Raw genomic sequence first — 12,681 nt, 5'->3', positions numbered from 1 at the left:
ACTTACACTTGCCAACTTTTCCTTTTGCCATACAAATATATGCTTAATTTGATAACTCTCATCTATTACCATCATTTTGTAAAAGGGTATTTTAACACCAAAAAGTAGGGAGATTACGATCGCAGAATAGATTGGTTGGGTCTCTAATACTAACGTCCCAATGAAGGCAGCCACTCTGCTGCTACTTTGGATTGAATGTTTTGTTTTGCTTCCACTTTAAATCAGTGAAAAAAGTACTTCAAGGCAATGCCAATCAACATACTGTGTACCCAGAAGAATGAGGCCAGAGGATGTTGTAATGCAGTCTCCCAAAGCAACTTAGACCTGAGCTCAGCAGGCTGGCAGGGAAATCCCTGTGCAATAACCCTTGTTGTGAGTTAAGGTGATTCAACAGAAAACCAAGTACATCACAGCATTTTATAAGCTTTGCTGCATACTCTGCCCAGCTCTGGGAGAGGGACAGAGGGGCCAGGAGTGCACACCCTCTTCTACATTGCCAGTCAGCTTTCCAAGCTTGGTGATTCTTTTCCAGCAGATGGCAGAACACACACATAGAAAACTCCAAAGCTACCCAAGGTTTCTGCTTCTCTGTTAGTCCTGGGTATTATTTCTTTAAAAGTCTTGTAAGAAGAAATCAATTTTGCAAATAAAATGTTCCACCCATATTCCACCCCGGAATCCTGTTTACACAGTAGTTATCTTCACAGAGAAGCTGAAACTCTGCGAAGAGAAAGACCACAAAGTAAAGAAAGCCTGACCAATGAACCTACAAAGACCAGGATCAACATCTTCGAGTTGTTAGAGAGCCTAGCAAATAAGCTGTGCATTTTTAAAAATTTCTAAACCCAATCAAAGCTTTCCTTAATCTTTATTATATGTGCCTATAAAGGTATAGTTTTGAATTGTCTTTAAAGAAGCCCATGGATTTTCACATTTTTGTCTCTTTCCAAGGAGAGAGGTTATACAGTATCCAAAGTTACTCCTGACACGGTGGGTCAGAACAGCCAAGAAAACTAATCTTGTTTCTCTACTGGAGTGTGTGTTTTTAAAAGAGCAAAATCATGTTTCATGCTGAAAAAGTATTTCCTAAAATATACTCTAACTGAATATTTACGGCACAATAGTAAGTAAGTAGGTCACTTGCTCTCTAGGATTCAAAGAATATCAGCTTGTGGTACTCCATTTCTATCCTGAACAGGAGAATTAAAGGGAAAACACTCCACACAACAAGAAAATCCTTACCACAAGCTAGCAGCATCTGCAGCTCAGGGGTCAAATCTATGGCTATGAGTTTTATAGATAATTTTCAAAACTCATTTGACCTACAGAAGTACCAGTGATTGAGCTTCAAAAAAATCTGCAACAATCATATGTACACTGCCACTCTCTAGGCACCTTCTAGTCAGAAATTGGACACAGGAATATGTGCCCTAGAAACATTTTTAAATAGCCCAAATTTGATTCACATCATGCTCTCCTCCATTTTCTTTCAGTGTCTAATCTAATCCTGCTCCCATCCCCTAACAGGTATTCCGTGTTCCCAGGCATACCCGACGGGAACATCTGTGCTTTCCTGGATGCTGTCTGCCATGCAAAATATAATCTTAGAGTTAGAAAGGATCTGACAGAGGAAATAGTACAACTGCTTCTACAGATGAGGAAACCTTGGCTCTGAAAAATAATCTCCCCCAGGCCACAATCTGCTGGTGCCAGAGTTATCCCCATCCCTGTAGGTCTTATCAGGGTGTTCATTTTCACCAGATGTTAAGTGTGGGGCCAAAGGATCTGACCTCATTATTACTTCTCTCAGAAAACAGATCTTTATTGAACAAGGGGTTTGGGTTTGGAAATTCCAGGAAAGACCAGTTAGAGCTGACACAATTTTGAGCAGTGGGTACTTTCCTTGTCCTCAAATCACACTCTGCCTGTAAAACAAACCACACTTTAAAAATGTAAATATGGTGGACTGAGCTGTGGTACCTCTTGGCAACTGAAAAGAATATAAGCTCCATGAGGGCAGGGACTCTGTTTTATTCACACCTAGTGTGAATTCACACCCAGTACCCAGAATAGAAGCTATCACTGAATAGAGCTTAACAATAAATATTTGTTAGATGAACAGAATGAAGGAAGGAAGCATCCCTCTTTTGTTCTCTATTATAGTCCATCTCTACCCTCTTTTTGCTCCCTGTTACACTTAAGTCTAGTTCCTATGATCAAAACTGTTGTCAGGTAAAACCTATCAGTCATTAATATTTTAGTAGCCTTTAAGCCACGGTTTGGAGTGTTTGAAATTGCAGTTTTACCTCTAAAAAAAACCTCTGGCCCCTTTGCAGGCCCAGTCTCAGTCAGCAATGGAAGGCCTTTGTGGCCAGGCCCTATCCATCCTCCTCTCCATGCACACGGACAAGCTTTGAATTCTTGAAAAGAAAAGCAAACTGTTCACAGGAACAGCTCCCTTCCCCCATGACCTCCAGATTCTCTCCTGTGGCTCTCCATAGCTTTCACACGGTTGTAAAATAATCTAAAACCCTATTTTCCTGCTGTCTCTATCTTCCTTTCTCAGCTGTCAAAACCTGGAAGACATGCTGCTTTTGCGTACTTAGGCTCAGCTGTACTGCTCAAAAAATGTCAGGCCGCTTGTTTCCACACCTCACTCAGTGAAGCCAAAGCACCTCACTTTGAGTTAACCAGGAGCCCATCCTCATGCTATCACACACTAGGGGGTGCTGTTGCTATATCCAGACCCAAGGAACTTGGAGCCATGGAGGAAAAGGAAGTGACAGAGCTGTCAGGGTCCTGGGAGACATTTCTAGCTGGGCCTCTGTGCATAACCCCACTGCAGTTTCTCAGAATCAAAGACCATTACTCCTCATCAAGCTACACAATTCCAGGGTGAGGCTTCCATGTGGTACAATGAAACAGGAGGCCTGAAGATCTCCCAACTAAAGGTTTTACTGTAGGACACATTTAAGTACACAGGCTCACATAACACTATTTACAATGACTGCTAGATGTGAATAATTAATTCTCACTCACCACTGGAGAAGAAAATTCTGTTTAGACAACCACGCGGCAAACACTGTCAGGCAGAATTAGATGTATCAAAGGCAACCAGAACACCCGGGAAACACTTGAGTTTATCCCTGCTTTTCACAATTATCTTTCCTGGTATGTGATGTCTAAGACTTTGGGAATGAAAGCTTCATACACAAACAAATGAATATCAGCCTCTCTCAGCCCCCAGCTTGGCGAAGGCACAAAGCTTGCAGCCTGCCAGAGAAACCTCTCTGGCCTTGGTTAACTCTTTGCTTGAATAACTGGAGGAACTGCACTGCAGGAAGAGCTCTCTCACACAGCAAAAGGCTTTTCAAACTTCTGTACAAGTCAGCATACAAAGAAAGTATTTCTTTTTCTTGGATTTGTGCATTTTTTTAAGGTAAGTTGAAAAAACTGTGTATTTTTTTTAAAGGTCTCTAAATGAAACTCTCACCTAACAGTGTGAACATTAAACATTCCCACACAGGGAAGAATGGATCTGCACCAAGGGAAATAACTCTGGTATTAATCCAAGAAGAAACAATACGGCTTACCCCCCCCCCCCCAAACTAGGGTTTCACACCCTTTGTTGCTGTGATTTGGGCACTCCACACAAATGCTAATGAGCAACAACTCACTAATGCTAATGATTAGAACTCTCTTTGGCTTCAAAAGCAACCCAGCCAAGCTAGAAATCCAAGCTAGAATCCCCAAGTGGTTCAAAAGGTTCTCAGCCAGTCAGAGGTGCCATTTTAGGGCAAATCTTACACAGAACTGTTTCCTTTAGCTCTGAATTCCATCCCTAAAAAGGACACAATCCCTACTACAGGTGCACCAAACTTTTAGATGAAATGCAAGGAATTTCCAGTCCCAGGTTTTTGCAAGAAGTAGCCTAATATTTCCATATAAAGCTCTAAAGACAAGGATAAATATATCATACTTAATAGAGTGTTGTGGAAACTTCTAAGAAAGTGGCTCTTAACCTAATTTCTGCCCTCACATACCCAAAAGATACACCCCCGTTAGTTACCAAGGCTGACTACTTCAGGGAGCAGATCAGAATGAGGCTAGAGGGTGCGATATGGGATATAGTTTGAAAAAGGCTCACTCTGAAAAAGTGACACTAAGAGCCACCTACGGGCACTCTGCTTAATCTCACTGGAAATCACTTAGGTTAAACAGTCATAAGGCAAAGACAGAACACAGGTGAGCATCACCAATATATTCATGATTTAAGGTCCTGAAAAACAATGGGTATTTCCAGCCTACCCTGAAGTTTTATTCTTCAAAATGAAAAACACAAAGACAGAACCTTGTATCTGCTGCTATCCAAAAACCTTCATATGCAAAACGCTAATTGGTTTGAAAAGTAATAGCAGAAAGCAAGTTTTAATTTAACATTACCAATTTGAAATTTGTTTTACTGTCATTTCTGTGATTTCCTAACCCAAACAATGAAAATGAAATCTTGCTTCCTTAGTACATTCAGCAGAGATTTCAACCACGTTTGCCCATGAGATTTGCCAGAAAAGATTAAACTATCCTTGCCACAACCTCAATGGATTGTCATTCTTAATTGGCTAGGGGTGGGTCCTAAGCACAGTACTTTAAACTTCTCAGGTGTACAGCCAGGTTGAGTACCACTGAACTGGAGTATCCAGGCCCACCCCCCAAATGTAATTAACTGCCTTCTTTGAACTTCGCCACATCTGAATTTTATTTTGCAAAATGAAATTAATCAAGAGTTCTCCTACCAGAATAGAGTAAAAATAAGACTGTATTCATAAAGAACTTTGAGGTAATAAAAAAAGGAAGTGGGTACTTTTATCTTGACATTTAAAACCAATTACTGATGCTGCTAACAATGAAGCCACAAGATGTTGATAAGATGGTGAGATAATATAGCAAGTACATAGCAAATCGGTAATTCTGAGGTAAAAATGTTACATCTCCTTACCAAAGAATTTATTGCAATGCAGAATTTAGCATTAAATTCAAACAAAGATGCTGTAGAGGGACAGAGAGAAGAAAAAGCTGTGAGCAGCCTATATTATGAAAAGTCCAAACTTAGATCCAGATGATGCTGGAGGAGAAGTCCAAACCCTCAGTCCCATGCTGTGAGCACCGCAAAGCCATCTGAGGAAGAAGCCAGCAATGCCAAGGACATCCTGCCTGCCTCTCCTTTGCTCTTTTTTCCCCTCCCTCATGTTTCTTCCAGGCCGATGGACGGAGGGGAGTTCCTGAATGAAACCACTCAGACCCTCTCTTCTCTGAACAGTACAGAGCAGTCAGCCCTTCACTGGAGGAAGAAGTTAAGGGGAGATAGACCTCCTTAAGGCCTAAACCATCACTGAGCACCAAAAAACGTCTTCGGAGTGAGAATCAATAGACTAAACCCTAGAAATTAGGACTCTCAAAGTCCCAACTTGGCTTCAGAAGAAGAGTCCAAGTGGCACCCCTCAGATAAATAAGCTCAGAACTGGCAGATTTCACTTTCTCAGAAAACAAGAATTACAAATCTGTTGGGCTGGCAGAGGATGGGGCATCTCCACTCACCCACACCTGTGTCATCACCATGACAGTAACACAGCTGACTACATAAGGACAAAACACAAAAAAAAAACTTTACATAATCAAAGATATGCAGGAAGGTGACATGCAGGGACCTGTGTTGGAATTTCCATTCAGGCAAAAGTCTCTAGCTCCTTCCAAATGTATTTTTAATGACCTAATTTGGTCAGGATTTTAGTGATGACAGCTTAGCAACCAGCACAAAGTAGCTTCCCTGTCCTTTCCTGCAATGCACCCACAATTCCCATTTCAACTCTTCTCTCAATCCTTCCCAGTCAGGGCAAGCCCCAGGTTTCCAGTTATCCTAAATGGGGCCCAGGCCACCGCAATGACTCTTCATGTAGTCACCTCAAATTTGCTTCTGGAAGACTAAAACAGGCTTCTAATAGCCACCAATTCTCAGACATATACTGTATTCTAGATTCTTATCTCAATTTTGTCTTCACAACAATTTATAAGGCAGGTATATTACTCCTATTTCACAGATAAGGACACTGGAGCACAGAAAAATTGAATAACTTCTGTCCAAGGTCACATGATTAGCAAGCAGCAGAGCAGTCTTTGAACTCAGGTTTGTCTAATCCTAACTCAAGTTCTTTAAAATAAGAATGGTAGATTCTTATATAGTACCATGAGTCAAGCAATGATCTAAACACTCTTCAAATCTAACTTTAATCTTCACAAGAACCCTAGGAGAGAAGTACTATATTTGCCACTATCTTTATGCAGATGAGAAAACTGAGAAACAGAGATTCAACAACTCTTTTTAAAGTTGCAAAGCTCATACTCGGCAGCACCAGGATTCAAACCCAGGCAGGCTAGTTCCAGCTTCGAAGCCTTAACCATGGCACACACTGCCCTCTTTTATCCCTGTAACTTTTAGTTCCTTCTGTATTCATTCATTCAAATATTGCTTAGGCCCTTCTATGCACTTAATGTCTTACCGGATATTGTGGAAAGATATCTGGTATTTGGTGAATTTCTTTCTTCAGAGAACAGCAATTTAGATGGGCAAAATCAGCAAAACAACATCAAGAAAGAAGGGAGTTACCAGAATGTGAACTCAGGTAATGTGTGATTGGGGCAGCAGGAGGACCACTGAGACAGGCAGGAGGGCCTCACTGAGTGCTGAAAGTGAGCTGAATTTGGAGAGGTGGAGAGAATGGTCCAGGCAGGGGGAATAATGTGAGCAAAGGTAAAAGTGAAGAGGAGGACTGGGGATTGAGGGAGGTAACCACCCCCATGTCAGACTCTATATTGCTGTTTTATGTGTTATTTAATCCTCATACAGGCCTATAAAGAAAGCATTTTCATTTAACAGAAAAAGAAAATAAAGTGCAGAAAGTCCAGCAACTTACTCATGATCACACAACAACTAAAGGGCAGAGCTAGTTTCGCCCACCTCCAACATCCTTCTCTAAACGGGGAGCCTCTTTACAGGTCAGCACAAACTGAGGAGGCCAAGGATTTCAGCAAAGCACTGCGGAGCCAAGCAGATTCTAACCATTCTGATTTCTAGACCCTTCAGAGCAACTGGGGTTCTTTGTCTTCTCCCATCCCCCAGGGTATGTGAATTTTCAACTTAAAAGCATCTTCCTGTGGTGTTCCCACTCCAAAAAAGCTCCCTCTCTGCAAACTGACATATCGTGACTTGCCTTGTCCAAATACAGAGCAGTCCTTTTGAGCCAGTTTAGCTTGCCAGGAAAGGGCCTCGCTGAGGACAAACTCTCTGCTGGTGGGGACAGCTGGTGGGGACATAGGCTAGGCCTGGGGGACCTCAAGGATTCCCTGATCCAGACCCTTCTGTAAGGAGGAAAAGCAGAGGCACAGAAAGGGAGGGGAGTGAGTCACCGAAGGCATTCCCTCATTCCACCAAAAAAAAAAAAAAAAAAAAATCTGCACTCCATAAAAGTGCTTTGGCAAGCAGAGGTCTGAAATTCCTGCAACAGCTTGGGGAGGAGGTAACTAAGGATCTGCCTTCTCACATAGTCTCTCTTTAGACTCCAGTGCTGCTAAGACTAAAAAGAGCAAATCTGTTTTCTTAGCAAGGTTCAAGCTTGACTCAAATTTTGTGTTGTTAGGAAGGGAGTGGAGGTGGAAGGGCATCTAAACGTGAATCATCAGCTCTTAATCAGCAACCTGGGGAGTGGGATGTTCTGTGAAAGTGTACCTTCTCGAGACCTTGGATTTGTTCTCTTCTTTCTGCAAGGAAAGCAGGCCATGATGTTACAGCACCCACTTATAGCCTCTTATAGCATGCCTTTTATAGCACTCACTGTCTAGAACAGGAATACAGGTGTCATGATGCTTCTGCCAGTGTACCCTTAGGTGGCGCTCTAAACAGACTTGAAGTAACAGACCTGACCACAGCAAAGGAGAATCTGCTGCCCAAAGAGTAAAAGCAGCACCGATTATGTCACTGTCAGAAGGTTTAAAACGTATATCAAGATCACTACTCATCAAACTTTCCCTCTGGGAACAGATATAGACCATTGCTCTTTCTAAGGCCAAAGGACTGTATGTTACCTTCCATTAATGTTTCCTGTCACTCTTCAGTTCCATTTCCACCAATCATCACATTAGACCATAGCCAAAAGATAATAACGTTTTTAAAAGTGTACTTACCTTAATGTGCTCAGAGTATTTACAGGTCAGTTTCCCTGCTGGCTACTTTTAGTGCTGTTGTACAGTGTGTGACGAGGATTTCTCTTTCTCTTTAGCATTAGGTAAAATCCTCAGAGGGAGCAGGACCTAGATATGTTTAAATAAAATAGACCAATGACCTTAGACTATATCATTGACACAGTAGTGGTTGGATATGCACTTTTTTTTTCTCATCTAGGGTTTATTAACCAAAAGTAATTTGAAATACTTGGGAACCTAGAGATTGGATGACTTAAAGGTAAGGAAGTTGGACCATTCCCTCTCTCTTTAAATTCCTTTTTCCCCTATGGACACCTCTCTATGTTTGCCCCCTACCTCTCTGACCATTCATGGTTAGACTGCTTTATGTGGCCCCCTCTCTGCCAAGCCCTAAATGTTGGTATTTCCTTGAACAAACTTATCTACTCCCATATCTACATCACATATTCCCAAATCTGTACTTCAACTGATATCTCTTTTCAGAACTTCAGATCCATTCATGAAACTGCCAACATCTCTGTGATGTCCTACAAGTTCCTCAAACTCAACATGTAGAAAGCTGAACTCACCACTTTCTCTCTCTATCACCTCCTCAGACCCATTTCTCCTTTTCTATTCTCTGTCTGGTGGATGGTACCATCTTCTATCACTGCCCATATCAGAGACCTGGGAATCATCCTTCACTCTTTGCTCCTCCTCACCCAAGGCCCCTCACATCCAATCAGTGTCAAGCACTGTCATTACCATCTCTTGAATCCATTCAATTTTCTCCACTCTCACTTTCACTAGCCTAGTTCAGGTAAAAATCATTATTTCCCAAATTTGAGATAAGTCTCCCAACTGGTTCTCCTGCCCCCCTCTTGAGCTTTTACAATCTATTCTTTATGTTGCACTCAGTGATCTTTCTAATGTGTATATCTAAGTATGTCAAACCCTTTGCTAAAAATCTTTCTGTAGCTCCACTCTGCTTTTAAGATGAAGTCCAAATGCCTTAACCAGCTGAAGAGAACCTGCATAACTTGGTCTCCACATATCTCTCCAGCCTCATCTCTCACCAGAATTCCTTCATATTTCATGTTCCAGCCCCACAGAATCTCTTTCAGATCTTCAAATCTGCTGCTCTCTTGCCTCCTGGCCTTCCTAGAATCAAGAATTGTACAGAGAAAAGGAAGTGAAAAATACCCAAATCAGGGCTTTTCATCAACTTCCTCCTCATCTTCAGAAAACTCAATCCGATTAAATGAATATTTATTAAGTGCCCACCAAGCGTAAAACACTACCCTTGACAGTGGTAAAGACACTTAATAAATAATACATAATCCATCCTATGGGACTTGCAATCTCATTGCTTCTCTTAACCCTGAGTTTAAAACTTCAAGTTCCTGAAATGTAGTTCCTTTCCTCAAACTTAAGTTCAAACTGTGCTAAGAAACCATCTGTTCCTGACACAACTGGCTTGTGCCTATATAATCACTTCTACCAGAATATTTCACCCCGTTCCCCACCAATTCAGGGCCTGCATATCATCTCCCAATCTCTACACTTCAAAGAAGCACCAACTAGCTGTTTATGCCTAGATTAGAAAATCCTAAATTTCTGCTGGCTTTTTCAGCTGTTGTTTATGGCACTCCAATTGGCACCAATCACCAGGGATTCCCAGGAGCCTGAAACCCAGCTTTTAGTAGTTGTGTGTGGTGTTGTATCAGTCAGGGCTGGGCAGGATTTTTAAGCTGAAAATACTGGGGCTCAGGAAAGGGGTAGAGAAAAAAGCCATCCTGAAGAAATTTAATAGACAGCATTTCTAGATTGCCCCCGACCACACACAGAGCAAAATGATGCAGCTAGGCAAAGAACACCTATCTTGAATCAAAAGACTATATTCTATGTTTCTGCTGAGTTAGAAATGCGATTTTGATGATGGTGAATCACAATCTTAGTGATAGTTTTCCTTCTTTTTGGTAGGTAGATGACTAAAGGGCTTAGTATTACTAGAATTTCAAAAAGGCATCCCCTCTGGGCAAACAAATGAACAAAAAGTCACCCCTTCCTCCTGACTGACTGGAGGCAGGCTTCGGGCAGGGCATGCACTGCACGTCCATGCGTGATTGGCCCTGGATGACACCTCTCTGCCTTCCAAATTCATGGCTGTCACTACATAAATGGGAGATACTATCTCAGCTTTCTCACTAACCAGCCCTAAACAAGAGGGGTCTACTTTCAGCACAGAGAAAGTTACTATAATACATTTTCCATACTTCTCTACTTGGAAACTCATGTGAAGATCCCATTTAGTGCCTTAAGCTTTCATTATTTGTTCATAATGGCCAATCCTGACCCACTCCCACCCTCTCAATGAGGCAGAAATTTGGATTGTTCTCAAATACAACACAAAGAGAATTTCTGGCAACCAGAGTTTTACCCAGAGGTGGTGATGAAGCATAATTATCCTTGGCTGACCAGAAGTCGAGTGACTATTAATAGAGAGAAGCAACATGAAAGTGTCAAACAGCATAGGGACCATGCTGCAGCTGGGTTGAAACAGTCAATAATTAGAAGCAGAATGTACAGAACCAAGTGGTCATTTGTCCTATGTCTTATTCCCTTTGGTTTTTTAGCCTGGATCAATTTCTGTCTAGTTCGAGGTGGGGCATACACTAGCCTAACTTGTTTTGGAAGCCAACCAAGGATTCCGGATGCTCCTTTTAAGGCAGTCCTGGGCCTTAGTTTACCTGTGTTCCTAGGTCTAAACAGCTTTCCTTCCATCTATTGCAAAGTAAATTTGTGAGTGTTAACATCAGACAGCAACAGCAGTAAGCGGGAGAGTCAAAAGACTGGATGCAACGTCGATCTCACATTTCATCTGTATCCCTAGATACCTGAAGATTCTGCATCTGGAGTAGCAAAACCTCCCCTAGAGGGTTGCACATGGAGTGATTTTCGTATTTTCCACACCCCTGGCCTGGCTTTATTATTCAAAGGATATTAACGCCTGCATTCCATCTAACAGTAACTCTTTCAGTCTAGAGGAAACATCAAACAAAGGAATTACTGATTTACAGGCCAAAAGTATTTATGGAGTTTGGAAACATTTATCAATTACCTTCTCTGGGAAAAACAGTGGATTTAGCACTAGAGTGGTATAGGGTAAGGTGAAGAAGGGCTTTAAAGATGAGAGACAAGATGCCTCCACTCACAGGACCTTAAAAATGGGGAAAACTAATACAAATACAAAATAAATACAAAAGAGAGACAGTGCCCAAGTGTCTGGGGTTGTGCTTGCTCTAAGAACACCAAACCAAATTTGGAACCTGCCATAATATCAACACCGTTTAAATATTTTTCATTCCTCCAGAGTAAAATCTTATCATACCTGCCAAGGAGAGAAACTACAATAAACAGAACTATACTCTTTGGGGAAGATTTGTCTATATTCTTTTGCTATTCCCAGGACAGAGGCCCTGAGGCCTATTTTCAAGTTGAGTTGGTTTTGATGTGTATGAATGATTTGGTCAGTAAGATAGTAAAATAGCCAAAGAGATCAAAAGGATTAGAAAGGCCCACTGAGACAAGATTATGATCCATCCACCAGCAGATATCGGGTTCTGCAGCACGGCTAGGGCACAGATCTACTGATCCAAGTGGATGCCACCACAACTGTGTGCCCCAAGGGTCCTTTACACCCTGGGGAGACAGTAATTGCAATCCTAACAGGAAGATCTGTGAAACCAACGGCAAAGCTCCCTAGTCCCCTGCTCTAAAAGCCATCAAAATTGGAGCCTTTGCTGATAAGAGATGTGGAGCATTAGAGGAAGTAACTCAGGATACTGAAAATTCTCAGTCAGACCCACTTGAGCTTGATTGTAATTCTTGGCTCCAGGCCTATTTCTATAAGACATCAAACAGAAAGAAAAAAAAAAGTCTGAGAAAAAAACACAGCTTATTCCATTTGGAGGCTAGAGAATGAGACATGTAACAGATGGAATGGGAAAGGGCAAAGGGCGTAATAAGATTCGCTACAGGATTAAGCGTTCATTTGATTAAAACCAGCATATGCAGGGCAGAGGCAGAAGAAAATCACAGCGCTCTGACTCATCTTGCTTCAGGGTGTGTAGCCACCACCACGCCAGAGAGACCAGGTGGGAGCCATGCACACAAGCCCTGCTAAGAAGCATCATAATTGGCTAACTGGACTGTGAAGGTTTCGCCTTGATCTTTTATGTCATGAAAAGTCTTCGCCACAGAGAGAACAACTTATCTGCTGTGGAAACAGAAGAGTTTAGCTTTGTGTCCTCAGCACCAAGCACAAGGCGGGACACATCTGTGCTTCGTAACCGTGCTTTAAATGAGAGAAAGTCTAACCTCTCAGTTATGTCCAGGAGGTCTGGAGGGGATCTAGGTACAGTCTGTAACTATCTGTCCAGATTTGCG

General features: G+C 41.9%; 1 protein-coding gene across 1 annotated transcript in view; it reads right to left on the bottom strand.

Moving 5' to 3' along the window:
• AKAP6 (A-kinase anchoring protein 6) overlaps positions 1 to 3,106 on the bottom strand; it is a 466,205-nt gene extending 463,099 nt beyond the window's left edge. Inside the window, exon 1 of the mRNA XM_006191269.3 lies at positions 3,040 to 3,106. The gene's annotated coding sequence lies outside the window, so the exon portion shown is untranslated. The remainder of the gene's footprint in view (positions 1 to 3,039) is intronic.
• Between the last annotated feature and the right edge of the window lie 9,575 nt (positions 3,107 to 12,681).

Source organism: Camelus ferus, chromosome 6 (assembly GCF_009834535.1).
Source record: "Camelus ferus isolate YT-003-E chromosome 6, BCGSAC_Cfer_1.0, whole genome shotgun sequence".
Lineage (NCBI taxonomy): Eukaryota > Metazoa > Chordata > Mammalia > Artiodactyla > Camelidae > Camelus > Camelus ferus.
This window is presented reverse-complemented; position numbering and strand designations above follow the sequence as displayed.